At 39.5% G+C, this 12,588-nt stretch overlaps 1 protein-coding gene across 7 annotated transcripts in view; it reads right to left on the minus strand.

The window, feature by feature from the left end:
• Window positions 1-12,588, minus strand: part of RPS6KA2 (ribosomal protein S6 kinase A2) — a 309,958-nt gene that overhangs the window by 178,978 nt on the left and 118,392 nt on the right. The gene's annotated exons all lie outside the window — the stretch shown is intronic.

A 12,588-nucleotide genomic window follows, 5' to 3' on the forward strand; every position in this document is an offset into this window, starting at 1 on the left:
CCTCTCTCGATCTACTAACCACCCCCCTTCTAATACACCCCAGGATGCCATTGGCCTTCCTGGCCACAAGGGCACAGTGCTGGCTCATGGTCATCCTGTTGTCCACCAGGACCCCCAGGTCCCTTTCCCCTACACTGCTCTCTAATATGTAATTTCCCAACCTACACTGGAACCTGGGGTTGTTCCTGCCCAGATGCAGGACTCTACACTTTCCCCTGTTAAATTTCATCAGGTTATTCCCTGCCCAACTCTCCAGCCTGTCCAGGTCCCGCTGGATGGCAGCACAGCCTTCTGGCGTGTCAGCCACACCTCCCAGCTTAGTGTCATCAGCAAACTTGCTGATAGTACACTCTATTCCCTCGTCTAAATCGTTAATGAATATATTGAATAATATTGGCCCCAGTACTGACCCACTAGATACTGGCCTCCAACTAGACTCCGCACCATTGACTACCACTCTCTGGCTTCTCTCCTTAAGCCAGTTTGCAACCCAAACACGACATCTAAGCACCTGGATAGCAACTGTCAATGAGAAGGCAATGTTATTGTCACTTTAAATGGAGAAAGAGGCAATGAGGTGGGAAACTTTTTGCTCAAGGCCTCTCAGTGAGTCTGTGACAGAGTTAAAAGCAGAACTGGGTCCATCTTAAATATATCATCACTTCTTTAAAACTCCGTGCCCCATCACATAACACTATCTGCTTCCCTTGATGGGCATCCATTGCTTTAGTTCATGATCATTACAGTGATACAATTTGACATTATAACACCCCATTGCTACTAATAGAGGGGTTCTTTCACTGTTGTCCCTTTCCCTTTACACTTTCTCTTGCCTTTTGCCAGGGAGTCTGCAGTGCATTGGTCCTCGGAGCAGGGGTGGTACCCTATGTACACACATTTTCTGCCAGTTTAGGTCCTGAACTGGCCCTGAGGGGCTGGATGAGCTTCAGCACCTGAGCAAAGGGAGATGACGGGAGCATGCAGGAGCAGGAAGGCAGGTCTGCACCCTTCTGGGACAACTGGCCATGAGGTGGGCTTAGCTGCAATGCCAAACAGGACCTCACCTGGTACAGTAAGTTGACCTTACCTGGTACTGTCTCCACACCTTGAGCTTCCTTTAGCTTTGTTTTTCATATTTTTTTATAGCATATCTTTTGCCTGTAGCCAGGTCCTCTCTTTAGACCTAATTAAGAATAACCACTCTGACCACTGATAAAGACACAGTGCTTTCTTTTAGACCTGTCAAAGATCTACCCGGGGCTTTCCATGGGCAAGATGCACCAGCTTGTGCAGCACGCAGGGGAGCCACATGGCTAACATCATCAGCTGTTGGTGGCTCCATGGCCCTGATGATCCCAGTGTGGGCTTACAGCAGGTAGGCTGGGGCTACCACACTTCTGCCTGGGATTCCCTATGACAAATAAGTACATGTGCCTATGTACAGTGTGCACACACAGGAGCTTAAATCACTTGTACATCTCCCTGTGGGTGCACTGTGCTTACTCAGGTTGGAGGTCCAGAGCAAGGTTTGAACAGACACACACACACAGAGACTAAGACCAAGAACAAGCTCTTTTATTCCATTCTGTCATTATGCATCTTTACTTGTGAGCCTGGGAAGCTTCAAAACATTTCTGAACTCCAAGGCTGCCAAGCTTTGAAACACGAAGTGACATTAATTACCGCATTCAAGACCCTTGATGAGAAGCTATTGATTTACTAATTGATAAAGAAAACGACACAATGCCCTCTCCTTTCTTTTTGAAAAGAGGGATTGAAGGACAACCTGCATCCAATCTTGTCAAAGTTCACCATAAAATTCCCTAAGATTTCTTGTCATTAAATAGATTTGCAGGATTCAATGTGAACTATTAAGAAAACAGTAACGCCGTAATTGAGAAAAAAATCCAAACACAGAATCATCAATCTAAATCTCTTATCTTCACGTCTAGTAAAGCAGATAAAAAACCAAAACAGAAAAACCCCACACAAACATCACATTTGCATATTTACATCTCCAACAAAAATATGCAGAAAGAGAAAACATGTAACACAAATGCAAATATTTAGCCTTTTTACTTCTCATGTAGGACTCACGGCAAGTATATACAAGTATGTTTCCATTTAACTCAACAGAAATATAAGCAAGTAGCATTTTGGTCGGGAGAGGATTACTCATCTGCAAAAAGCTACTCTCATCATTCATTGTTCTCAGGATCAAGACCTTTTTATTTTTTACAGTCAGCTCTTCAGAGAAGATGCATGTCCCCTTTATAAGCATTAAGCCATTAGGTGCTTGACTAATACAAAAATATCCATGCAAAAATCAATAATTACTGCATCTTAACTTGAGGAACTAAAACATTTTCTCAAATATAGAAACAACTAATCAAAGACAATGTGGAAAAGTACAAAAAAAGAAGGAATCAGAACCCTTTATTGTTTCAAATATAGGAAAACAGTAACATTATTTAATAACTACATGCTCCAACAATTTACATTTTATATAGCTAGCTTCATTGTATATTTAATAATATGATGTCAAATAAAACAGTGCGAAGTTATCTTTTTTTTTCACTCACCAGAATAGCTGTTGATTATGCTTCAAAATGCTTTTTTGTCTTATTCATTGATCTGAGTCTTACCAGACCTCAAATTAAATAAAATCTCTCTTTAACATGAGTTTTCAGTCTCTGTAGTTTACAGACTATAATTCAGGGAATCCTAAGATAATGAAAGCATGCTTGTTTGCATCATAGAATAGTTTGGGTTGGGAGGAACTTTTAAAAGTCATCTAGTCCTTCTGCAATGAGCAGGAACATCTTCAACTAGATCACGTTGCTCAGAGCCCTGTCCAGCCTGGGCTTGAATGTCTCCAGGAATGGAGCATCTACCACCTCTCTGGGCAACCTACTCCAGTGTTTCACCACCCTCATTGTAAAACATTTCTTCCTCATGTCTAGCCTAAATCTCCCCTCTTTTAGTTTAAAACCTTTACCCCTTGAAGAACCCCAACTCTCTTAGTATGTCCTCACAGCACAGGTGTTCCATCCCTCTCATCATCTTGGTGGCCTCCTCTGCCCCCTCTCTCCAACAGGTCAACGTTTTCCTGTACTGAGGGCTCCAGAGCTGGATGCAGGACTCCAGGTGGGGTCTCACCAGAGTAGAGTAGAAGGGCACAATCACCTCCCTAGACCTGCTGGCTGCACTTAATGTAAACTATATTCAGCTTTCAAGCACATCTAATGCACACCTGATGCTCAATAAACAGCAGAATAATCACTGTATTTTTGATTTATCAATGAAAGTTTTTGTTATACTTCCAACTGAAGATTTTCCTTTTTCAGATAAAAGTTCAGGTAGTCAAAAAAAAGCCCCAAACCCCACAAATCACTGTGGCTTTATACACTGTCAGTTTAAAAAATATTTTTTTCCCATAGATGCTTCCATAAGGAAGTTTTTAATTTAAAATGCAAATTACAATTCAACTTTGTTAAATAAGTAAAACTATAAATAATAAATATCTAATATAATACTGTTTAATACATAATATAGAATATAAAATAATGTATAATATAGAAATATAGAAATAATATATAAATTCATAAATATAAATTCCCCAAAAAATTGTTTTTTGCAGGACTTTAATTTTTCTTGTATTTTTAGCCTATGACAGTTCCTCATATAGCATATATATGGACCTGACCTTCACCTTATCTGAGGAACATGCAGTGTCACTCTGGCATGCCAGCCTCATGTCAGACCAGTGCACAGCTCATCACAGTTCCTAAGGGATTTTCTCAATAATCCAGGCCATAAAGGTCGAGCACTCAGAAGGGTTTAGGTTTGAAAAGGTCGAAGGTTTTCTGTAAGTTATACACAGTATCTCTTATGTCTGGAAAATGAGATGGAACTGTAACAATTTTATCACTTATTTTGATAAACCTTTTTTTTTATAAATGCCTTTTTGAGTAACCCTACCCTACTTTTATGCATTTTATCTATTCCATAATCTTTCTCAGGTCTAGGTGGGGTGCTGCTCATGTACTTTGTGATGAGCGTTTCCACAGCAATCATAAAACAACAGACAACATGACACACGTCCACAGCAACTCATTACTTTCTCTGCTTCTGAGCACAAATTTTCACAACCCATCAGCACCCTTCTTTTTCCCCATGCATAATTTTGCTTTTCTAAAGAGAAAGCTGGATTTCTGTGGGGCCTTCAATTCCTTGTCATGTGAAAGACCTCATTGTTATTGTCTCCAAAGAATTATCTTTTTTTTTTTTTTTTGTTGGTGAAGGATCCATGATATTGGAGGATAAGAGTCCTCCTTTAGCAGGAATTTCTGCCCAGTGACAGAGATATGACAAGACACTGAGTATGTGCAGTCACATGCGGTCAAACAGCAACAGCTGAATGTGTAAAACAGATATGTCCACACTAAATAAGGAGGGAAGCAAACAGAAACCAGAAGAAAAGTTACTTTTTCAATTTCAGCCCAGATAACCGATAACAACATAAAGTAAGATTTACTTATTGATATGTGTGTGCTTTTATTGTTGTTGTGGTGGTTTGGGTTTTGGTGGGTTTTTTTGTGTGTGTCGTTTGGTTGGTTTTTTTTGTTTTTTTTTGGTTGGCTGTGGTTTTTTGTTTGTTTGTTTTGTTATGTTTTTAATTCCCTTTTTTTTGGGGGGGGGGAGCAGGGGCGGGTGGGTGTGTTTGGGTTTTTTGTGTGTGTTTTTGTTCTTTTACAAACCTGGCCTGAAAAATTTAATTAGACCAGCATACAGCTCCACACTTCCTATCTGGGCGATATTAAGTGTTAGCATGATGTCAACAATTTTTCAAAGACAAATTCTTAAGTGCTTCTGCTGCTTTCATTTTTCACTAACATTAATTTGCACTGTAAAGAAATCAGAAAGCTACTGAAATCTGTGAGGCTAAATGAATCAAAAGCACACATGAGCAGGATTACCTCTATATTCTGCACTCAGATTTCGCTGCCAGCTGGGCAGTTATGCTGAGGAGTTAACTTTGTGAACAGTCCACTAGAAATCAAAACCAGCCAGTACAGCACAGGGCCATTCACTGAACATGCCTCAGCATGTCGGAAAGGGAAGCAGGGATGTTACTCATTTTCTTTCAGAACAAAGTACACATTTACGTTCATTTAATGTAATTGTCAGAATGTGAAAAGCCATGCACAATACAAATCTTTCCCCTGCAATCTCAAAAGCTCAAATCCAGAATCTGAGTTAAAGCAACATGACTTCTGTTTCAGGTTTTAATTTTTCTCGGCTTAAATCAGACTTTCAGTTGAAGCAATGCTCTAATTTTGTGCCAACAGCAGTCTCCTCTAAAAATTCCCTCCATTGCAATGACAGTTCCCATTTGGAGCATTTTTCCCTCTCCCGTATAAACCAGAGAAGACTGACATATGTTAATCACTGGATTTAGCCTAGACAAAGGACCAGGAGTGAGGACATTGAGATAGTCTCAGCTAGAAAATGGGGCATAAACTTGAAGGCACAGAAGAGGTATAGGGTGGAGGGTAATCTATGCTTGTGTTCAGAAGTGAGAGAGTCCTCATGGAAGCCAATGTGGCCATCAAGTCTCTGTGCAAATGCTCTAGTTCCTTGTGATTTTAAGCGTTTTCATGGAAAAAAAAATTATATATATATATATATATATATATATATATATATATATATAACAGATGATAGAAAGAAAGTAGCATAAGGTTTTCCTGCATGATTTATGTACTTCTCATCAACAGGGTGATTAAAAGCAATTAATCCATTCTCAAATATTTACCAGTCTCATTTGATTAGATTGCTAATCCCAATGAGGATTAGAACCCACTCAGCAGGTCAAACTGATTTCTTCCAAATGCCACAGCTTTCAGGAGCTACCCAGCAGCTCAGTCACTTGGACTTTCTGCTAGGGCAACATTCAGGAGACCAGATTTTGTATTAGTCACTGCTAAAGCATTGTAGTTTTTCATTTTTATTATTGATTTTATTCTCCTGTTTTGTTTCAGCATCTCAGACAGGGAACAGCAATGAGTAGGAAAGGTTGCAGAGAGAGAAAGTATTAACTGCACGGACATGTAACTTCATTGTTATTAAAATTTGTGCCAATGTTTTCTCCTCCAGGATGAAGCTACAGATTTTAATTTTCATTTTTTAAAAAAGATTAAAACAGGAATTAAAAAAGAGTAAAGAGTATGAGCATGTTCACACAGAATGTCAGAATACTTCATCTTGTTGTTATTGTTTTGTTTTGGTTTTTTTGCGAAACAAAACCTGAGAGCTGGTTACTAAGTGTCTTTCTTATAATACTCTTTACTACTGTTCCTGCAATAATTTCCTAAGGAAAACAAATGTAAATTTTGTTCCTACAAAATGACACAGATGACCCCATAACACTTACAAAAAAGTGCAAAATGTTCCATATAAATCCTTGCAGGACTGAGTCCTGTAATGCTCTAATCTATTTCTAATTCCTTAAAACAGTATGGAGATGACATAGCAGAATTAGATGTATGTCATTTGAAATGACAACTGATGCTGTTATAGAGACATTCCCAATCAAAATAGGGTTGGTACTCAGCCCCTTATCATCAGATCTCACAAATTTTTGTGCTTCCCTGCTTACAGATTTAGGAGATGATCCTGAATTGCACTTATTCCCCTTGCACCTCAGTTTTGATGCAGGTGAAATTCTCATGCAAAGACAATGGGCTCTGTGATGTTCAGGGAAGTTGCTCTATAAGTGCCTTCATAAAACTCACTTGCCACAACCCTCACAGAGTGCTTTTTAGCACTTCCCAAGTTCAGCTCCTTCCCTAATTAAAGTTGCTTTACAAGGATTAGTCATGGTTATTCTTCAAGGAAGGGTGATACAGCTCTACAGCTAAGCAAATTCACACTCCCCTCTGAAGTGCCTCCTCATTAAAATAACACAGGGCAGAATGTTATAACGCATAGAATCATTTTAATTTATCTACAACCTCCCTTGACCCACCCTGTCAGCAGAAAGAGACCTAGAAGTGGATAAATCTATAGTTTGCACCAACTTGTACCTCTTCCTCCATATCACGATAAGGAAGGGTAAGAGCTATGGTGCAAATAGAGGTAGTCCCAGCACTTGTAGAGACAGAGACGTTTCTCTTTTCTATTTGACTCCTGGAAATGAAAACGGACCTATTTATAACATTTGATCAGTTTTTCTGCTGTATTATTAATTCCCACAGCTGTGACAGAACATTTGGCCCTGTGTTGGGCCAAGAAAGGTCGAACTGCTTAGCTGCCATCTGTGCCTTTGAAAATGCTGTGCAGTGTCTTCACGTCAGATACTTTTGTATGAATGCATACGGGCACATACTCCTTTGAAATGCAACAACTGGTTAATACCAACAGCAAGATTTTACAATTTTAAAAGAGAATCTGTCTTCAAAAAACTTCTTAATTTTAATATCTTGCCTAAATATTCAGAAACCTAATGTAGAATCCTCTTTGAGGAATACAAGAAACTGCACAATGTGCTTCTCAAAAGTTTCATCATATCAAAAAAGTGGGATTATAAAAAATACAACAGAGCCAAAACCTAAGTTACTGATTAACTGCATACAGTTAAAAGAGTAAAGAGATGCGTGGTACTATGGATCAATAGACTAAAATGTAAAGCAGGCACACCATAAAGGCTGCACTGGATTTTGAACATAACAGTTTGGAGATAATCCCTGTTCATATGATGAGTACTGGTGAAGACTAACAGCATCTCTAAAACACCAGAATTGCTTTAAATAGCCATCAAAAAAATGTTTTAAAGCCTATACGCATTATTTCGTTATGATTTTACCAGCTGACCTTGCCTTTTTTTTTAATCCAGATAACAGAGACATTGTGACCTTGAAAAAATTATGTGAAATGGAATTCCCTCCACTGAATGAGATTTTTCAGTTTGGGCTATGTTCTACATTGTGCTTAGTATCTATACAAGTGATATAAGTATGACTTATTTTGCATATTACTAAGTTTTATTCATAGTATGACATCATCATTGCTTCATAGTAATGAGAAATTTTCAAAAAAGTAAATAATGTAATACAGTTGTATTATAATTTGTGTAGGGAATGTATGATCAATTATTCTTGTCTTTATCTGAAATTATATATTAGTCACAATGGTGTCAATATAAGCTGTTAATAATGCACTTTGTATTCAAAGAGGCTCAAATCCAAGAGAGGAAAAGAACACTTTAGTTGTGTGATAATTAGGCTGAGGTCAGACTTCCCAGAAACACTGAATGTTGGGCTAAGGCAAAGTACAGGAAGCTTTGGCCTCACCAAAGCCTTTGGCACAAGCTCAACAGAAACTGTAATTAAAAAAGTTTGGTAGAACAATATCTGTATTTGATCCTATGCATGCTCCCCTGTCTTGCTGAGTTGCAGATAATGAGTTGTATAGGCCAGATCCCAATAAGGCTACCAAGACCTGGAAACTGCTTCTCTGTTTTTAAACCCTGCTCAGAGCTGCCCAGTTTCCTGCCTAACCCTCCAGCCTCTGCTTCCAGGTCCTGTTTTGGGTGACACTGAACTCCACCACATTGGGTCAAAGCAGACAGGCCCAGAGCACACAAAAGGAACTAAAAACAAACAAACAAAAAACCCCCAGAAAACCCAAACAAACAAACAAAAGGCTCAGATCACACTTCTGCCATTACCACAACATATATGCATTGCCTCAAAAAACACAACACACAGCCTTGTCCCCCTTCTGAAGGGCTACAAGGGCAGGGAGCAACAAATACACAAGGTGAGAGGAAAGTACCACAATGACCACAGTTGTCCCAGTCCCATGTGAGCTCTGTTCCCAGCCATCAGGAAGGAGAATCTGCCTCTCCTTACCCTGAAAATAACGCTGCGTGCTGCAATTTGGTACCACATAAAGCAAAACCAAAATTTAATCTGAGCTGATTTTCTCCCAAAGAGAGATACAGATTGATCTTCTCTGATGGCAGGAAATAAATTTCTGGTACTCCAGATGTATTTTATTATTCGGAGCCTTGTCATTTAATGACTGAATCAGAGGTGACACGTCTGGGAGAACAGGGAGCTTATTAACATCCGTCAATATGTGGTATACAATATGCTAACTTCAAATTTGTCATTTGTATCCCAACTCAGTCATGCTTTTTTAGTACTAGTCAGCTAGTGAAAAGTACAGTAGTTTGGATATTTTGACAGACAAAGAAATGAAGCGGTGAATTAAATTGGCAGTAGCAGCAAGGCAGAGCCACTAAATGAGGAGGAGGAGGAAGAAGGAGATTATGCTGCCTCACACAGTAACGATGGTTAGAGGTGAAAATAAGTTTGCCCCAATGTCAACACTGGTTGGACGCACTCATAACCTCGTGAGGATGACAGCAGTGACCTTCTCTACAAAACAGGAGGTAGGACCTGAAACTGCAGAAACTGCTTCAGTTTGCTTGCTGTCTCTTTTTCTCTTCAATGCAACTTAAAGAGAATAACGTTCTCCTAACTTTAAAACATAAAAGGTTCTATCGAAAAGAAACTCTTATTCTAGAACTTAGCTGGATCAGGCAATATATATGACCTCATAACTTGTACAAGAAATCTTCAGACAGCCAAAGTCCAGACAGCACCAATTACATACCTGGCATAGCTCCAGGAACATTTCACAGGACAGAAATGATGGGCTCCTCGGGACTCCATAACCTCACTCAAGATAAGACTAACTACAGCGTGTAACAGGTCCCAGGGAATTGGAGCTTTTGCCATTACTTATTTTGGGTCATTTCTTCCTGCTGTATGTGATTGAGCTTGCTCAGCAAACCCAGCACAGCCCCAGTGCTGGCCAGCTGACCTGATGCTGTTATTAAAAAATATATTCAATTTGTATGGAGCAGTTCAAGGGCCAAAGACTACAAAGCAAGGATAGACTGGAACACACAACTAAGACCTATACTAAAATGCAGTACACACTATACTAGAATATACTATGCAGCCAGGACCTACAATAAAATCATTTTAGCTAGTGAAAATAGAAGTATGATGCTAACAGACAGCATCTGACATCTTTAAATTTCACTCTGAGGCATACTCAAACCAGCTTCCCTCCACAACAAGGGGAAATTTGAGGAAAAGCTACAATTGGACAATTTAAGGACTGTTCCCTCCTTATTGTTTCTAATATGATGAAAATAATAACTTAAACCTCACGGACTCTGATCTCTTCTTCAAAGAAATAAAACAGTGAAAGAAACATCTCTTAAGTCCTATCAAATACATACTGAAAAAATATTTTAAAATAATCTTTTTCAAGAGTTTCAAGTAAATTCCATATTGTGCCTTATAGCATGAAGTGATTTATCCACATATTTACTTACTCTGACACTGAGTCAAATTAAAAAAATATATTGTCTAGAGGGTTCAGGTTGTGAACAACATTGTGCATTGCAGTCAAAATGAAGATTTGCTGCTTGGGAAGTGGGAAGAATAATTTTCTATCCAGGTCATGCAGCGGTTCACAGCAATTGCCCTACCCATAGCGACCCACAGATGACTGCACAGCATGCATCAGAACAGGCACTAATGGAAGCGGCTGACCCAGCTGAGAATAACCAGAGCTGACTGCTCCAACGCGTTGCAATTGCCTGGCAGAGTCCCAGAACAATTTATTGAGCTTAGAAGTAAATACAGGGTGTTGTGGCTTGATACTTAATACAAAAGAAAATGCGGTGCCTGCATTATGAATATAGACCTCGCTCTCTGCCAACTACATTATTCCCAAAACTGTAAATGAAGATAGACACTAATACAGTAAATACATTACCAGATGTGTGTCATTTATGAAAGTAGCAGCATTTAAAGTAGAATTAAAAATTACATGTAAAAACATGGTTCCAGAGAACTAAAAAGTGACTTTGACAAGAGCACTTTAAAAATTTTGACCACTGAACAATTATGGTATGATCAGACTGAAAAAGATAAATAGTTTCTGAAACTTGCTTTACAATGTTAAACAGTACAAAACAGATCTCAGCAGATAATCTAGATGTTCACTAGGCTGAAACATACATACATTTTACTACCATCCCTCAACTCTGATGTATGTAGAAAAAGAACAATTTATAAATCCACTGTGCAGATTAAATACATGTTAAATAGTTCTTCCTGAATTAATTTAAAACACTGATTTTCAAGAACTTACACTCTAAATTAACATATGAGAACAAAAATACTAATTTTCAGAACTGAACACTAAGACATTCCTACTGAAAAGGCAGGTTGCAAAGACAATCAAGCCTCCTTTCTCCAGTTGATTAAGGTCTACAAAGTTGGGGGAAGCAGAAATGTTGACAATTTTCAGGGGAAAATACTTTTTTTTTAAAGGAACAAAGATAACACAAAAAATCCCAGCCCAGAACAGCAAACCTTGGTTACTTGTAGCCCCTCTATCCCATCAAAACATATATTTTCCTACTAGAATATTTGCTCTTCAGTTGTATTTCCACTAAAAAAATGAATCAAAAACTCTAACAAACTAAATAATTAAAGCTTCTACCATTCATTTAAGTACAAAAGATTCCAACTACAAAGCTACATAACTGAACACCAATCAATCTTCTAGATTACACCCATGCACACAGCATGGGGAACAAGCAGGAGGAGCTAGAAACCTGTGTTCAGGCAGGAGATTATGATCTGGTGGCAGTTACAGAGACATGGTAGGACAGCTCACATGACTGGAATGTGGTCATGGATGGCTATGTCTTTCTCAGGAAAGACAGGCCAGCCAGGCAAGGTGGTGGAGTTGCTCTTTACATGAGAGAGCAACTACAATGTGTTGAGTTTTGTCCAGGCACAGACGAGGAGTGAATTGAGAGTCTATGGGTAAAAATTAAGGGGCAGGCTGGCAGGAGTGTCATGGTTGTTGGCGTCTATTACAGGCCACCAGATCAGGGTGAGGAAATTGATGAAGCCTTCTACAGGCAGCTGAAAGCAGCCTCACAGTCACAGGCCCTGGTTGACGTGGGGGATTTTAAATTCCCTGATGTCTGCTGGAAGGACTACTCAGCCAGCCAGCCACAGTCCAGGAGGTCCCTCCAGTGCCTCGAGGATAACTTTCTGATGCAAATGGTGGAGGAGCCAACCAGGAGAGGTGCAATGCTGGACCTCATCCTCACTAACAAGGAGGGTCTGGTTGAAGCAGTATAGGTTGAGGGCCTGCCTTGGTTACAGCGACCATGAGATGGTGGAGTTCAGGATCTCCTGTGGCAGGAGCAGCAGAGAAAGCAGAATTGAAATCATGGACTTCAGCAGGGCAAACTTTGGCCTTTTCAAACAGTTGCTAGGGGAAATCCCATGGGCAAGGCTGCTCGAAGGTAAAGGGGCCCAAGATAGTTGGTTAGTGTTCAGGGACTGCTTCTACCAGGCACAATATCAGAGCTTCCCGACATGGAGGAAGTCAAGGAAGGGAGTCAGAAGACCTGCGTGGTTAAACAGGGATCTGCTGGGTAAGGTCAAGTGGAAGAGGAGAGTTTATAGACCATGGAAG

Source organism: Columba livia, chromosome 3 (assembly GCF_036013475.1).
Source record: "Columba livia isolate bColLiv1 breed racing homer chromosome 3, bColLiv1.pat.W.v2, whole genome shotgun sequence".
Lineage (NCBI taxonomy): Eukaryota > Metazoa > Chordata > Aves > Columbiformes > Columbidae > Columba > Columba livia.